We start from the raw sequence: 14750 nt of genomic DNA on the forward strand, positions 1-14750 counted from the left end.
AACATCATAATTATGTTTGTTTATTTTCAGAGAAGACGGATTTAATCGCAGGCGAACATTTTCTTGTTATAGTTTATCAATTTCAATCCACTGTATTCAGCGTAACTGTTGCGCTGTATTTTAATTTGTGAGTTTGCTCAAAATATAGTCTTAGTGGACTCGTCATCTCTGTAATGTGACTTAACTGGTCGAACACCTCTTGATATATCATTCAATTTTCTTAATGTTCCATACTTTGGTACTCTTCCTTTCCTTCGGTTAAACTCGTGGTCTCTGCAATAAAAGTAACACTGGTAATTTGTGTTATATATTGCAATGTAATGCAAAATTAACAATATATAATATAAAGAACTGAACATTCAACAGTATACACTGTTGTACTTGACGCTTTTGTTTTGTTTCTAACAATTAAAATAAATTTTGCAAGTAAACGGCATTTATGTTTGTCCTTGCCATTCATTTCTTTAGCAATACTTATATGTCTTCTGTATTATGGCACTGCAATTAATTTACTTTTCATTACTGGTTGGTAGCTAACATTGCTTGTGTGTACTATAATATTACGCAAAAATGTATCTGACTTTATGTTGCTAAAATTGTTGGTTCAGAATAGGAATAGAAAATAAGAATAGGCTTACAAAATTTTATAAATTGTCTTTGATACCAATAACACTTACCTAACGGTTATTTTTGATATACGTGTAGCGTAGTTTGTTCAACTAATGAAGATTCATGTTCATGCTCTCGGGTTATAAAAGCGTCTGATGTTCATAGCATCTAGACCTGTAAAGATCTGAAAGAAAACAACTGCATGTAAAAGTCGTTGTATGTATAGTGTGTACAGATGGACAAGATCCAAAAGACAAAATTTACCTATAGACAATGTCTCCGAAAGATTAATTTTATTTCTGCTTGCAATCTAGACAGCTGAATCTATAAACAGGGAAGATGTTAAAATTATGTATGAACACTTACCCTAATCCTACCAGGTTTCATGAAAACCTGATAAAGTTTTTTTTATCAACAGTTGTATTAAAATATCAAAGGACCATTTGATGCTATAAAAATGTACGACCCTAAACAGAAAAGAAATGTACACGAGTTGCACAATAAACATTCTCTGATAATTGGACACTATTTTTCAGAAAAAGTTTGCGACAGAAATTGCTTGAAGTACAAGTTTGCAACAAAAAAGAGCTTGAACAAGATTTATTCGGGTATAAGCACTATCCCGAAAACATGCAGAGCCAAACGTTTATAGAATTCTTCATAATTAGTTGTTTTGTCTCGTTTAAGGGCCCCGAAACAGGCTAGTTTGATAATTAGAATGGAAAAAACGGCAAGAAACGACACAATTCAAATATCAAAACATGAACATGACCATTTTATAACTTCAATAACTTCGAGAATTCGAAATCTACAACCCTGAAACGCAAAACCGAGTGTGACGTAGACATTGAACTGATGCATGCACATATCCATATAGTTCAAAATACCATAGAAAGCCACTTACCTGATAAAAAAACAAGCGAACACGCGATGATTTCAGAAAATATCCGCCATTTTGTAAGTTTGCAACCATTTCGCTCGCTTGAACCAAGTGTGCAACCACTTCACGTCCTGCCCCTTGGTCAGCTTGTATGCTTTTTATTTCAATTTATACATGCTCATTGTTGCGGATGACTGCATTTTACAGCAAGGGGAATTCCCGATTTGTGAATTCGTAAATGACATGGATAATTTTAACGATAAACTCTACCTTTAAATCTGTGCGAAACTAACAACTAAAATAAAAATACGAGTTAGATTACACTAAAGATGTTAATATAATGACTATAGTTATTGTACAAATCTAAAGGAACACACTAGTCATAAATCTGACAAAATACTGTATTTACGGTAATTTTAGACAAGAAGACGGTGATTTGATTTTAATAGGCATATATTAATTCATACCCAGACGACATGCTTTGGTTTTTCAGTATGCTGCTAACTAACATACGATCTACGTTGATTATTAGGTACAAATGTAGAATAATATTGTCCGTAAGTATTGACCTGGCACTCATTAATTTTCGCCAATATTTTCGGGCGTTTTCGTTAAATTACGCAATACTAGTATCCTGAAAGTATCCATATTACTAAAGTAACATGTAAAGCTAATCGATGACACGCTGGCGTAGAGGTAAGGTGTCTGACTTCCATGCACGTTACCACGGGTTCGAAATCACTTACTGAATAGATCTCTTTTATTTTCAATTATTGTACTGTAATGTTATCGTTTACATTATTTTATGTATCATATTTTATGAATTCCAGTTGTTTTCTCTTGTTGTACTTTTTTTTTTGGAACGCTGGCGACAGGTAATTTGTCTTTTTTATCTAAGATACTTTTAAAACAATTTTATTCCACTTTTTTACAACGGGAAAATATGATTACTCTTAATTAATGAACCATAAACGTCAAGATACGTTTGATCAAATGAGTAGTAATCTGCATATAAAATTTGAGGAAAGAAAAGGGATGGCCAGACGTAGGACTCGAACCCACAATCCTGATATTGTGGTATTGACAGGTAAACGCTTTGTCCGTACAACTACCTGCACATGTGACAGTTTATCAATTAAGAACGATATATGTAATATTTAGTTATATCGCTATTTATGTTCGGACACCGAAAATTAATTTACGGAAATATACGGAATATTCATGATTGCCAGAACGATACTTACGGACAATATTTAGTCATCTTTGTTTAGAATTTTAGTAACTCTGAGCGTACTTAATTTTAACTTGATCCTGTCCCTACAGGGATTCTTTCTGACCAGTATTCATGCACCACAACCATCATTAAGTGCATCCACAGTTGAGGTGTGGTTATGTTCAGTCTACTGAAGGAGGGCTATACATTTTATCTTAACTCCAAAAATGTGCAACTTGCAAAGGTCCAGACCGGCATAAGGTGTTTAAGGACTGCCCACTAAGGGATGCTTTCATTTTCAAAGTTAACAAGAGCTGTCTCCATAGGATGACACATGCCCCCGATGGCACTTTGAATGAATAGTTATGGCCGATGTTAGAGTTTAGGACCTTTGACCTACGGAGCTGGGTCTTGCGCGCGACACGTTGTCTTACTGTGTCACACATTCATGCATAGTTATTTTAAAATCCATGCATGAATGACAAAGATATCGACCGGACACGCACATCAATGCACTATCATGAAAAATGACCTTTGACGTCTAAGTGCGGCCTTGACCTTTGAGCTACGGACATGGGTCTTGCGCGCGACACATCGTCTTACTGTGGTACACATTCATGCCAAGTTATTTGAAAATCCATCCATCGATGACAAAGATATGGACCGGACACGCCGATCAATGCACTATCCTTTAATGTCTAAGTGTGACCTTGACCTTTGAGCTACGGACCTGGGTCTTGCGCGCGACACGTCGTCTTACTGTGGTACACGTTCATGCCAAGTTATTTGAAAATCCATCAATCGATGACAAAGATATGGACCGGACACGAAAATTGCGGACAGACCGACAGACTGACAGACCGACAGACAGACGGTTCAAAAACTATATGCCTCCCTTCGGGGGCATAAACATGCGCATTTATTGACTTCATTTCAAAGCCGGTTTGTATTCATGTCTTCTTACAACACTTTTCAAATTGACTTTTTTGTCTTGTTTAGTATCTTGCCTATATGTTACAGTTATTTATTGTTCATGAACCTGCCTTAGCGGCTACCCGTATTAAGCGGCCACATGTCTTAAGCAGCCAGTCAATGAATTTCCCAAACTAAATGCTTGTTCTAATTTCAACTAGCCATTGGCGACAAGTGATTCTACCAAGATCAGCCTGCACATGGTCTACACTGTTCCCTATTCAGACTGTAAATTTTCAATAAACACCCCTAAGAATAAGAAGTGGTACTGCCCAAAGTGAATGATGGGCCAGTCCATTTTAGAAATTTAGCAGGATAAAGGTTAAGCAGTCACTACTTTTCTCTCAATTGGCCGGCTGCTATATACAGGTTTCACTGTATATAAAAATTGTTTGTTTAGTATTTTAAAATGATTTATTTCGTGTAAATCTCCATGCTTACAATACTTAAATCTCAACCACTATATTTCCACTTTCATATATTTCATAATAATTGCTTTCAATATTTCATCTTGTTTACTTTCAAATAAAAGGCATGTCTTAACGTAGCGTCACACCGCACAATTCTGACAGGAAACGTCCGGCTGAATATACATGTACATGTATATGCAAACTATTCGTGATGTTTTTTTTATCAAAATTTTGAAGATATATGAGGTTGAAATTCTGTAGGATGAACCCAGGCGCATATCAACAATGAAATACTGTCAAAATGTCAAAGTTATATAAGGGGCGTTCAATAGATAATGATACTCCGTGTGTATTTCCGTAACCGGTGGTTATTTTTAAATGCGGTTTTCGGCACATTATAGAGCAATTTATTGGAAACAAAATGCCATACGAATGATAAAAACTCGTTAGATTCAAAGTAAAAAAAATAATCATTTGAGTGAGGTGTACTAAGGTATACTGGAGCATAGCAAAAATAATCATAACTTAAGTTTGTCCTGGGCATCTAGGGTAAAATCACAACATTCTATCATTTTTCTACGAGGTACAGCAATTTGTGACGAGTTTGAGTTTGTTTTTAACTACTTATTGCGTTTTCCATTTTACAACACAACTAAAACATCTAAACTCGAGGTTGATTACATCTGGAATGAGTCTCAAGAGCCATTAATCTAAGTTGTAAGAACTTGTTTCGCAATCGAGAATAAAGAAATTAGTATCAACTTAAAATACAAGAATTTTTTTCAACGATGAACATCACACCTGACAAAAGCAGAGACTTATTTTACTCAACTTGTCATTTTTCGAGTAAAAATATACACACAGTGACTGCATTTAATACTGTTATCAAAATTGTTTATTTTAGTTTTCAAATGTTTATGTAAAGATGATGATTTGTTTTAACTGTTTAAACTGAAAATCGAACTATAGTTGAATAATAGAATCAAGGAATGGCATATTACAATTTCAATATTTTGGACATAAAATGGTCCAGTATACCTGAGTACATCTCACTAAAATGATCATTGTTTTACTTTGAATCTACCGATTTTTATCATTTTTATGGCATTTTGTTTCCAATAAATTGCTCTATAATGTTCTGAAAACCGCATTCAAAAATAACCACCGGTTACGGAACTACACACAGAGTATCATTATTCATTGAACGTCCCTCATATTACGATACGATTACGATCACAAACAGCAACACACGAGCGCAATGGAGCGGCAACCAGGAAGTTTCGAATTTCAATATAAACTAGTTGATCCAGTTGAATGTTTTTTTCGGCGACGCCGTCTAAATTCGTTTTCGTTACCTATACCACGTGATTTCAGTTTGCAAATCAAACTACTTGATAACGCATTATAGATAATTTATCAAAATGGAAGATTTATGCAACACTCTACCTGATTGGACGAGAGTGTCAATTTCTTTCACTCTGTTGATTGTGCTACGCTGAGTGAAATGTAGACAAAGCGTTTATCCTAAACGACGCTGTTCACAGTTTTAAAGCTAACTTTGGCTCAGTATATTTAGCAAGAATATTGATATATCTCAAAATGATAAGTAAGTTTAATAAATATGATAAAAACCTGTTCAAATACCACCATATATCAAATTAAAGAAAGAGCTGAATACGGTCTGCGTATCACATGAATAAGGGTGTGATAAAAGTCTTTTATGTAGAGAAGTGCTTTTTAAAAGATATTCCTTGTTACAATTGTCGTCTGTATATGAAAAGGTTTCTTGCTTTTGTGACTTATTCAGATTGCATATTAAAATGAGTACTTGTTTGCTTTGATATATTTGTTATAAATTATTTAACTGATTTATTATATATGAATATTTTTCTTTAGTATGGTATGAAAATGTTGAACTCAGTTGAAATCTGTTTCATTATATATATGCTATATAATGATTGAATCGAATTACGCTGTAACGAAGGTATGCTGCATACAGTTTATCTATGTGATATGACTACGGTCAAACTTTGCTTATGAAACAGAAATAATTACAATTGTATGTTTTGCTTGACCTTCACTTTTTATAGGTGTGACGTCATTGTCCAAAGTTTTATGAATAGCGAATATGCATTTGTTAAAGCGGGATCAGTTGGCCTATTTTAGAAATAAATAAAAATAATAAATAAAAAAATCCTTTAATTGATTTTTTCTCATGTATTCTAATCAAACTTGATTTGTAGCATCTTTATTAGGCCCGCAGCCAACTTTGTTCAGCTGGGACATTTGACCCCTTTTAGGGGCTGCTAGAGCTAAAACTAGAAATGCCTTTATACAGCGTCTCATGAACAGCTTGGTGGATCTTTGTCATACTTGGTCTGGAGCATCATTATAAGGTCCTCTTCCAAATAGGGACCGCTATAGCTAAAAGTAGATATGCCTTTCTTCGCATTAACCACTAAAATGTAATGGATTTTTATCAAACTCGATGTGTAACAATATCGTAAGGTCTCCTGCTATTTTGTTACAAATGGGGATAGGGACCAATTTAGTTAAAAATATAAACACGTTTAATGACCTCTTCTCATGAACCGCTTCACTTCATCAAATTACTGCTGTAATTATTCGTCTAAGGATAAACGAAACAAAATTGCAACCCTACGAAACGTTTGCGAAAAATTAAAAGAGAACCATTTAAATTGTTAAAGTGCGGTGTTTAGTTTTGCAATTTGAAAAATGTTAGATGAAAGATGAATGTTAGATGAAAAATTCATAAACTTCTTTCCTTATTACAATTCGCCGACCATCATTTTTAAAGATATTTCTTGTTATATCTAACGTACAGAATAACAAATGCACTATGACTTGATAATGAGAATGTAAAGACAGAAACAGGTCATGAACTGGCAAAAATAAAGTTTCGTCATGGCAATTCTAAACCACTTCAAAGACAAATATATGTTATAACATCGAATAAAAGAAGTATCATGGCAATTTCATACTTATTTATAGACAGACATATGTTATACATCGATGTCATGAATCGGACAAAAAAGAACAAATTCGCAATTAAACCGAATAAAATTAAAAGAGATAATGAATTTCGGTAAAGATCGGTACATTCTGAAGCACGGTTCGTCAGTCTTAGAAAGAAATGACGATATGACTGGCAAACATTTGTGCAAAAAAGATCGGTTCCACACTAGTTTTCCTCTTAAAATAACTTCTGAGAGCTGTTACACATAGTTATGCAAATGAAAAAAGATTACCAGCCTTATGCTCATAGACTGTAAACCACAAACAAGAGGGTCATGATGATCCTGGATCGCTCACCTGAGTAATATGAACTACATGTTTCAAATGTCACACTGATGATAAAATATTAAGAAAGTCAGTAGGTCACATTCATGGTCAATGAAATTCAGTTTTACGATTTGTGTGCAAAACTGTGTATGTCATCACAATTTCAAGGCTGTATCTTAAAAACAAGAAAGTAGGTCGGTAGGTCAAGGTCACAGTCAAGTGACATCATATTACTTGGGGTTATCATGTAATTGTAATTAAACAGTCTTGGAAATAGGATCAGATGATTTTTTAAGTATTTTTCCTATGTAATTACATAATAACTAAGTGACCCCAGGGCGGGGCCTCTTTTAACCCCAGGGGCATAATTTGAACAATTTTGGTAGAGGACTACTAGACAATGCATCATACCAAATATCAAAAGCTTAGGTCGTATGGTTTCAGACAAGAAGATTTTTAAAGCCTTATCCTATATAAGTCTATATAAAACTTGGGACCCCTAGGGCAGGGCCTCTTTTCACCCAAGGTGTACAATTTGAACAATTTTGTTGAGGACCATAAGACAATGCTACAAACCAAATATGAAAGGTCTAAGTGTTGTGGTTTCAGACAAGAAGATTTTTAAACTTTTTTTCCTATATAAGTCTATGTAAAACTTGGGACCCCCGGGGCGGGGCAACATTTGACCCTAGGGGGATTATTTGGTAGAGGACCACTAGATGATGCAACATACCAAATATCAAAGCCCCAGGCCGTGTGGTTTTGTACAAGAAGATTTTCAAAGTTTTCCCTATATAAGTCTATATAAACCATGTGACCCCCGGGGCGGAGCCATATTTGACCCTTGGGGAATAATTTAAAAATCTTGGTAGAGGACCACTAGATAATGCTACATACCAAATATCAAAGCCCTAGGCCATGTGGTTTTGTACAAGAAGATGTTCAAAGTTTTCCCTTTATAAGTCTATATAAACCATGTGACCCCCCGGGGCTGGGCCATATCTAACCCTAGGGGGATAATTTGAATAATTTTGGTACAGGATCACTAGATGATGCTACATACCAGATATCAAAGCCCTAGGACCTGTGGCTTTGGACAAGAAGATTTTTAAAGTTTTTCTTTTCGGTTGCCATGGCAACCAGAGTTCTGAATGGAATTCCATTCTTTCAATAACTTTGATAGGGGTAAATCCAAGGATCATTCCTGTGAAGTTTGGTGTAATTCTGCCCAGTGGTTTTCAAAAAGAAGATTTTTTTTGGAAATTGTTGACGCACGACGGACGACGGACATCAAACGGTCACAATAGCTCACCTTGTCACTTCGTGACAGGTGAGCTAAAAACACCAAGAACAGAAGGGGTGATGTATCTTCTAAGGATGGTATTTTTGTCTGACAGGTCAACACTATGGAATATTTTCCAAACTGACAACTAAAATCTGGGTAAGAACACATGTGTTATAAGATTTGTTTACATTTCTATAAATGCAAAAAATCCTTGAAAATTGTACCAAAATGTCAAATATAGCTCCACAAAGACATATATAAAAAAACGAACAGGAAATGGCTTACATAAATCAAGGAAAAAAGAAACAACAACACTTGAATGAGGATTTTTCCCGCCATTATCTGCTGCTTGATTACCTATTTAGTACTACTGTACCTGAAAGATGACTATCCATTATTCATCCTGGCCAAGTAAGAATATTTAAAACGTCGCGACGTAATGCATGAGTGAAACGAATGGCGTCCGGTCATTTGACCGAATGTCAGAATTGTGCTGTGACCTCAATGGACACTTTGATTTACTTTACAATTACAGAGTTAAAACCTTTTAGGAATACATTTTGTTTAAGGTTGATCTTACAAAGTCCAGGCAGAACCAGCAACCATCAAACGCAATCGCTGTACATTGTACAAAAAAAAGAGAAAACAACATACATTTATGTAAAACGCGATATTATCAACAACCGACATAACATTAAAAGATATACTGTAATGCAAGCTAGGTAAAAAAATAACATTACGATATAAATATCCCCGAAAAAGAGAAAAAAATATTACCCTTTTTGATATCCGTCAGTTCGAAGCCTACTAACCTCACAAGGTAGCATTACAATGCATTATTATTTGCTAATAAACACATATTCTTTTTATATTTTGAAGTTACAACAAGGAAGTGCATATAATGGGAATTTACATTTCAACCAATCATTAATCTTGCATTGATACTCTTTTCACTTGAATGCATTTCTATACAAATATTTTACGATATGATGAAATAGTTGTTAAATGACTTACAGTATATAATTATAACACAATGTAGGGTTTTTAAGATACTCAAATCATCTCATGAATTGGATAGAAATGAACTCTACACATAATGTGACGGACAAAAAAAAAAACAACAACAATCATTGCAAATATTCGAATATTTAAAGCTATTTTTCAACGTGGGAAGCGTTTCCGAAATTAAAATGTATCTGCGAGATTAAATTGATATAAGCACAAAGAAGTGTCAATCTTTTTTAAACCTGGCAATATTTCACAAATAGAAAGATAGACTTCATGCATATAACTCTGTCACAAAAAATCCCTGCAAATGAAATACACGAGAAAAAAGACTCAAGTTCGCATTTAAAGACCACACTTGATGAAAGTGAGCAGAAACTAATTAAAGACATGTTATATAGTATACCATGCAATATGTGTTTTATTACAGGACATCAGAAATTAACGTTCACTGTCACAGTTTATTTTTGAATTTGACTTATTTTTCCAGTGACCGTGTGTTATAATAGCTAAAACTATCGACAGCAATTCATATAAGGTGTCATATAATATTAGATGTTGCGGTATTTGTATGCAGATTTATTTATATTTTTAATAGTAAAAGTAGATTTGCAATGTTCCTGTGTATTTGTGTGATGTGATAAAATTTAAATTAAGAATTATTGAAGGTAATTTTTGTAGCTCGCTGTAAACATGTGAACTTATCCTATGGTTAGCTTTGAAGTCACAGTGTACTACTCTGAGCAAGATTTCGTTAAAACTTACTGGACACAGTCTTTGTATATGTTTCAATAGGTTTAAATAAAGACTATAAAGCAACGTTATTTGATAACTTCCTTGATTTAGACGCTTAAAATATGAAATAGAGGTTGGAATGTTGAGTCTAAATTCGGTTTTGTCAAATGTTCCTACATTGTAACATACGATATTGACACATTGACAATGATAACTGTGACTCACTTACCTGTTAACCTTGACGTTACAAACAGTTTTTTTTTTATCACAGTTAAGGCTTGGAAAGCAGAAAATCGATGAGATTGAACAAAAGAACCTTTAGAAGTAATACATATTCTATTCATATTTTAGAATTAAAACCAGGAAATATATGGAATGTGATTTAAAAATAATATATTTCAAGCATTTATTAATCATGTTTATCATTCTACGCATTCATTTCAGTATTCAATTTGTCTTTTATACGATTTGATAAAACAGTTGTTTAATGGCTTAGACTATATTATAACACAATGTAGGTTTATTAAGACATATTCAAATCATCTTATGAATTAAACAGAAATGAATTATACACATTTCGGACAAAACTCACGTATCATGGCAAACATTCGAATATTTAAAGCTTTATTTGAACTTGGGGAGTGTTTTCCGAAATTAACATGTATATGTGAGATTAAACTGGTATCATCACAATTAAGTGTCAATGTTTTTAAACCTGGCAATATTTCACTATGTATATATCTCTGTCACAAAATCCCTGTTAATGGATTACACGAGAAAATACACTCAAGTCAATATGTAAAGACAACCCTTGATCAACGTGAACAGAAAATAATTTAAGACATGTTATAGGAAGAAAACACAACACTTTTTTAACTGGGTCCATATGTCACATTAACCTGTTATCTTGAATATTTATACAAAATTATTTCAATATCTATGCATGGACGAAAAACCTACAAACAGGACAAAAAGTGACTTAAAATATTTTACAGACGATACAGGGAAAGATAAATGTTGACGTTTGATCGAGAGCGTGGCCTTGACTGTCGATCGAGGGATCTGAATGTCGTGCATGACACATAATCTTATAATGAAGTATTTCGTTACATTTCACTCTATTTCCTACAATGTTGAAAATGAAATGTTATATTTTTTTATATTCATACTAGATATTGTATGCAATCAACAACTTGATTCAAACATTAGAGGTCTTATAACATATAGTATATTTAGATGTGTATATATCAATGATAGATATCAGATCATTAGGTCATACTGCAGTTGAGATAAATAGTCACCTACCAGTAGAAGACTTTGTATAGGATAGCAAAACTGCATTCACTTGTTTTGTTTGATGTTCAAGAGTCTACCCTGCATTGAAGTATAAAAATCAACATAATTTTAATTACATTGTAGACAGTCAACGCTGGACGTGAGAGCAATTATTTTCACAATTATAATGTCTGTGATATTGTTTCCAAGTTGTTAGACAGAGACTACATTTTAATTTTTTTCTATCTTCAGCTCTGGTGGCCATGAGTTTTGAAAAATATGAATACTTCCTGCACCCTTGGTAGAAGTTTACCCAAGGAACCTTTATGAAATTATTTCAGATTATAGGAAAATTGTTGGAATTTTGTGTGGAAATCTTTCAGTTCTTAGCTTTGGCAGCCATGTTTTTTTTGAAGAATCAACAAAAGTGGGTCAGCCTTGTTAAAGGGTCACCCAAGAACATTTGAAACTATTTCAAAATTGGGCCAGCAGTTTCCAACCAGAAGATTTTGTAAAGTTTCCACTAAATACATATTCGTAAATGTGACTACGTCCCTTAACAGTCATGGTGTTTCGACAAAACAGAATAATTTGAAAGTACTTTGTTGGACAGTATTAGTAAAAGGTCAACCAAGGAATATTTGGGTGATTGGAAAAGTGGTTTTAGAGGAGATGTCGTTTTAATATTAATCTATTTTTATCTACGACAGGCGGTCATATTTTTATATTATTTTAACCTTTTTACTATTTAAGCTCTGGCGGCCATTATGTGCAAACGTATATGCAAACAAGCGGAACCTTTCGAAAATTTGGAAGACGACTTATTCGTTAGTCATCCGGGCCAAGTTACATCTGCTTCCACCAAACTTCTGGCCGAACGTTAGAAACGTCGCGCCACAAGGCTGTTGTCCATTAATTTGACCGGATGTCAGATTTTTTATGTGACCGTAAAGAACACTTTGATTTCAGTAAACATAACTATAATTTTGGAATACATTTTGTTGAAGGCTGACCCTATACAGTCTAGGTAGATCCACCGACCTTCCGCAAAATTGCTGAATGTTCTTGACATGAAGAAATGAATACATTTATGTAAAACGCGATGTTATCAACAACCGACATTAAAAGAAATATTGTTATACAAGCTAGGTAATAACTTTGAATGATTAAATCTAACATTACGATATAAATATCCACGAAATAGAAAAATCTTACCGTTTGTATTATCCTCAGTTCGAAGGATACCGACGTTTATTTATGGCATGAAAAGCAGAAAATCGACACGGTTGCACAAAAGAGCTTTTGGCAGTAAATCATATTTATATTTTAGAATTATAACCAGGAAGTCCATGTAATGGGATTTTATATTTCAACCAATTATTAATCTTGTATTTATATACCATTTTATGCATTCGTTTCAGTTGAATGCATTTCTTTTCAATAATGTGTCTTTATTACGATATGATGAAATAGTTGTTAAATATTCAATATTAATTCAATTTAACATATTCAAATCATCTCATGAATTGGATAGAAATGAATTATACACATTAAAGTGACGAAAAAAAAAAACGTATCACGGCGAACATTCGAATATGTAAAGCTATGTTTCAGCTTGGGAAGTGTTTTCCGAAATTAAAATGTATCTTCGAGATTAAATTGGTATAATCACAATTAAGTGTCAATGTTATTAAACCTTGCAATATTTGAAAGTCTATATACATGTAAATAAAAACAATCCCTGTTAATGGAATATACGAGAAAATACATTCAAGAATATATACAAATGTATAAAGACCACACTTGAAGAAAGTGAGCAGAAAATAATTAAAGACATGTTATATAATATACCATGCAATAAGTGTTTTATTACAGGACATCAGAAATTCACGTTCACTGTCACAATTTATTTTGAAGTTTTCACTTATTTATCAAATGAACGTGCGTTGTTTATAGGCAGGTCATATAGACAAACTATTGACCATCAATTTATATACGTAGTCATGTAATATCAAATATTGTGGTATCTGTATGCAGATTTATTTGAATTTGTAAAGGTAAACTTTTCCGAAGTATTTGTGTGATATGATTTTTTTTAATTATGAATAGGTGATTTTTGTAGCTCGCTGTGAACATGTGAACTTATCCTTTGGTTAGCTTTGAAGTCACAGTATATTAGTCAAATCAGGGTTTCCTTAAAACGTACTGGACATAATGATAAGAGAATTACATGAAGCGTTTTATTATTCTTAAGCTTACATGCATTAAGGGTCTTTGTACATGCTTTAATGGGTTTTAATAAAACCTATAACTCAATGTTATTTAATGACTTCCTTGATTTAGACGTTTCAAATATGAAATAGAGAATAGAATGTTGAGCCTAAATGCGGTTTTGTGTAAAATGTACCTACATAGTAACATACGATTATGACACATTGACAATATTAACATTGACCCACTCACCTGTAAACCTTGATGTTACAAATATTTGAACATATTTTTTTGTCAAAATTTACTGAGTATCCCTTATTCTGACAGCTGTAAAATAAGATATAATTACATTAATAATAAATAGACCATAAAGCTTATTTTTTCTAGTATTGTAGAGATGGTACCTAAAAAATTCAAATTCATCTTTACATATTTTTTTTTCAGAGTGAAATGATAGCCAAGTGCACCAATTTCCTAAATATATTAATGGTTTTCCTCCATGAAAAATAGAAATATTTGATATTCAGAAAATGACTTTCTCAAAATATCTGAAGCAAAATGGAGAACTCTTGTACTGACCGTTTTTCAATGATTTTAGGATTTTCCCAATTATAGTCTGTATCAAAAGTCTCCACAGCTAAATAAATTCAATAGAGTTTAGTCTATTTTCAACACTTTGAAAGAGCCTATACTTCCTTTTGTCTTTTGATAAAGTCAAAATCCAAGACTAGCCAAGAGTCTAAAACTAATGAAAGAAATCTGAGTGAAAGAGAATGACATGCTCTTTATCATAAGCTTACCAAAACCATACCAAAAATTTACCTGAAAGAAGTTATTAAAGATTTGTTAATG

At 33.3% G+C, this 14750-nt stretch overlaps 1 protein-coding gene across 5 annotated transcripts in view; it reads right to left on the reverse strand.

The window, feature by feature from the left end:
• LOC123539275 (uncharacterized) overlaps positions 1 to 13057 on the reverse strand; it is a 120110-nt gene extending 107053 nt beyond the window's left edge. For 2 of the 5 annotated variants that reach the window (XM_053530557.1, XM_053530556.1), the window contains exon 1: positions 12903 to 13056. The gene's annotated coding sequence lies outside the window, so the exon portion shown is untranslated. Of the gene's footprint in view, positions 1 to 9449; positions 9602 to 11717; positions 11787 to 12902 lie in introns of those variants that run through there. The other 3 variants (XM_045323839.2, XM_053530558.1, XM_045323838.2) reach the window with 3 other exon arrangements.
• Between the last annotated feature and the right edge of the window lie 1693 nt (positions 13058 to 14750).

The sequence above is a fragment of the Mercenaria mercenaria genome, chromosome 18 (genome assembly GCF_021730395.1).
Source record: "Mercenaria mercenaria strain notata chromosome 18, MADL_Memer_1, whole genome shotgun sequence".
In the NCBI taxonomy this organism is placed as follows: domain Eukaryota; kingdom Metazoa; phylum Mollusca; class Bivalvia; order Venerida; family Veneridae; genus Mercenaria; species Mercenaria mercenaria.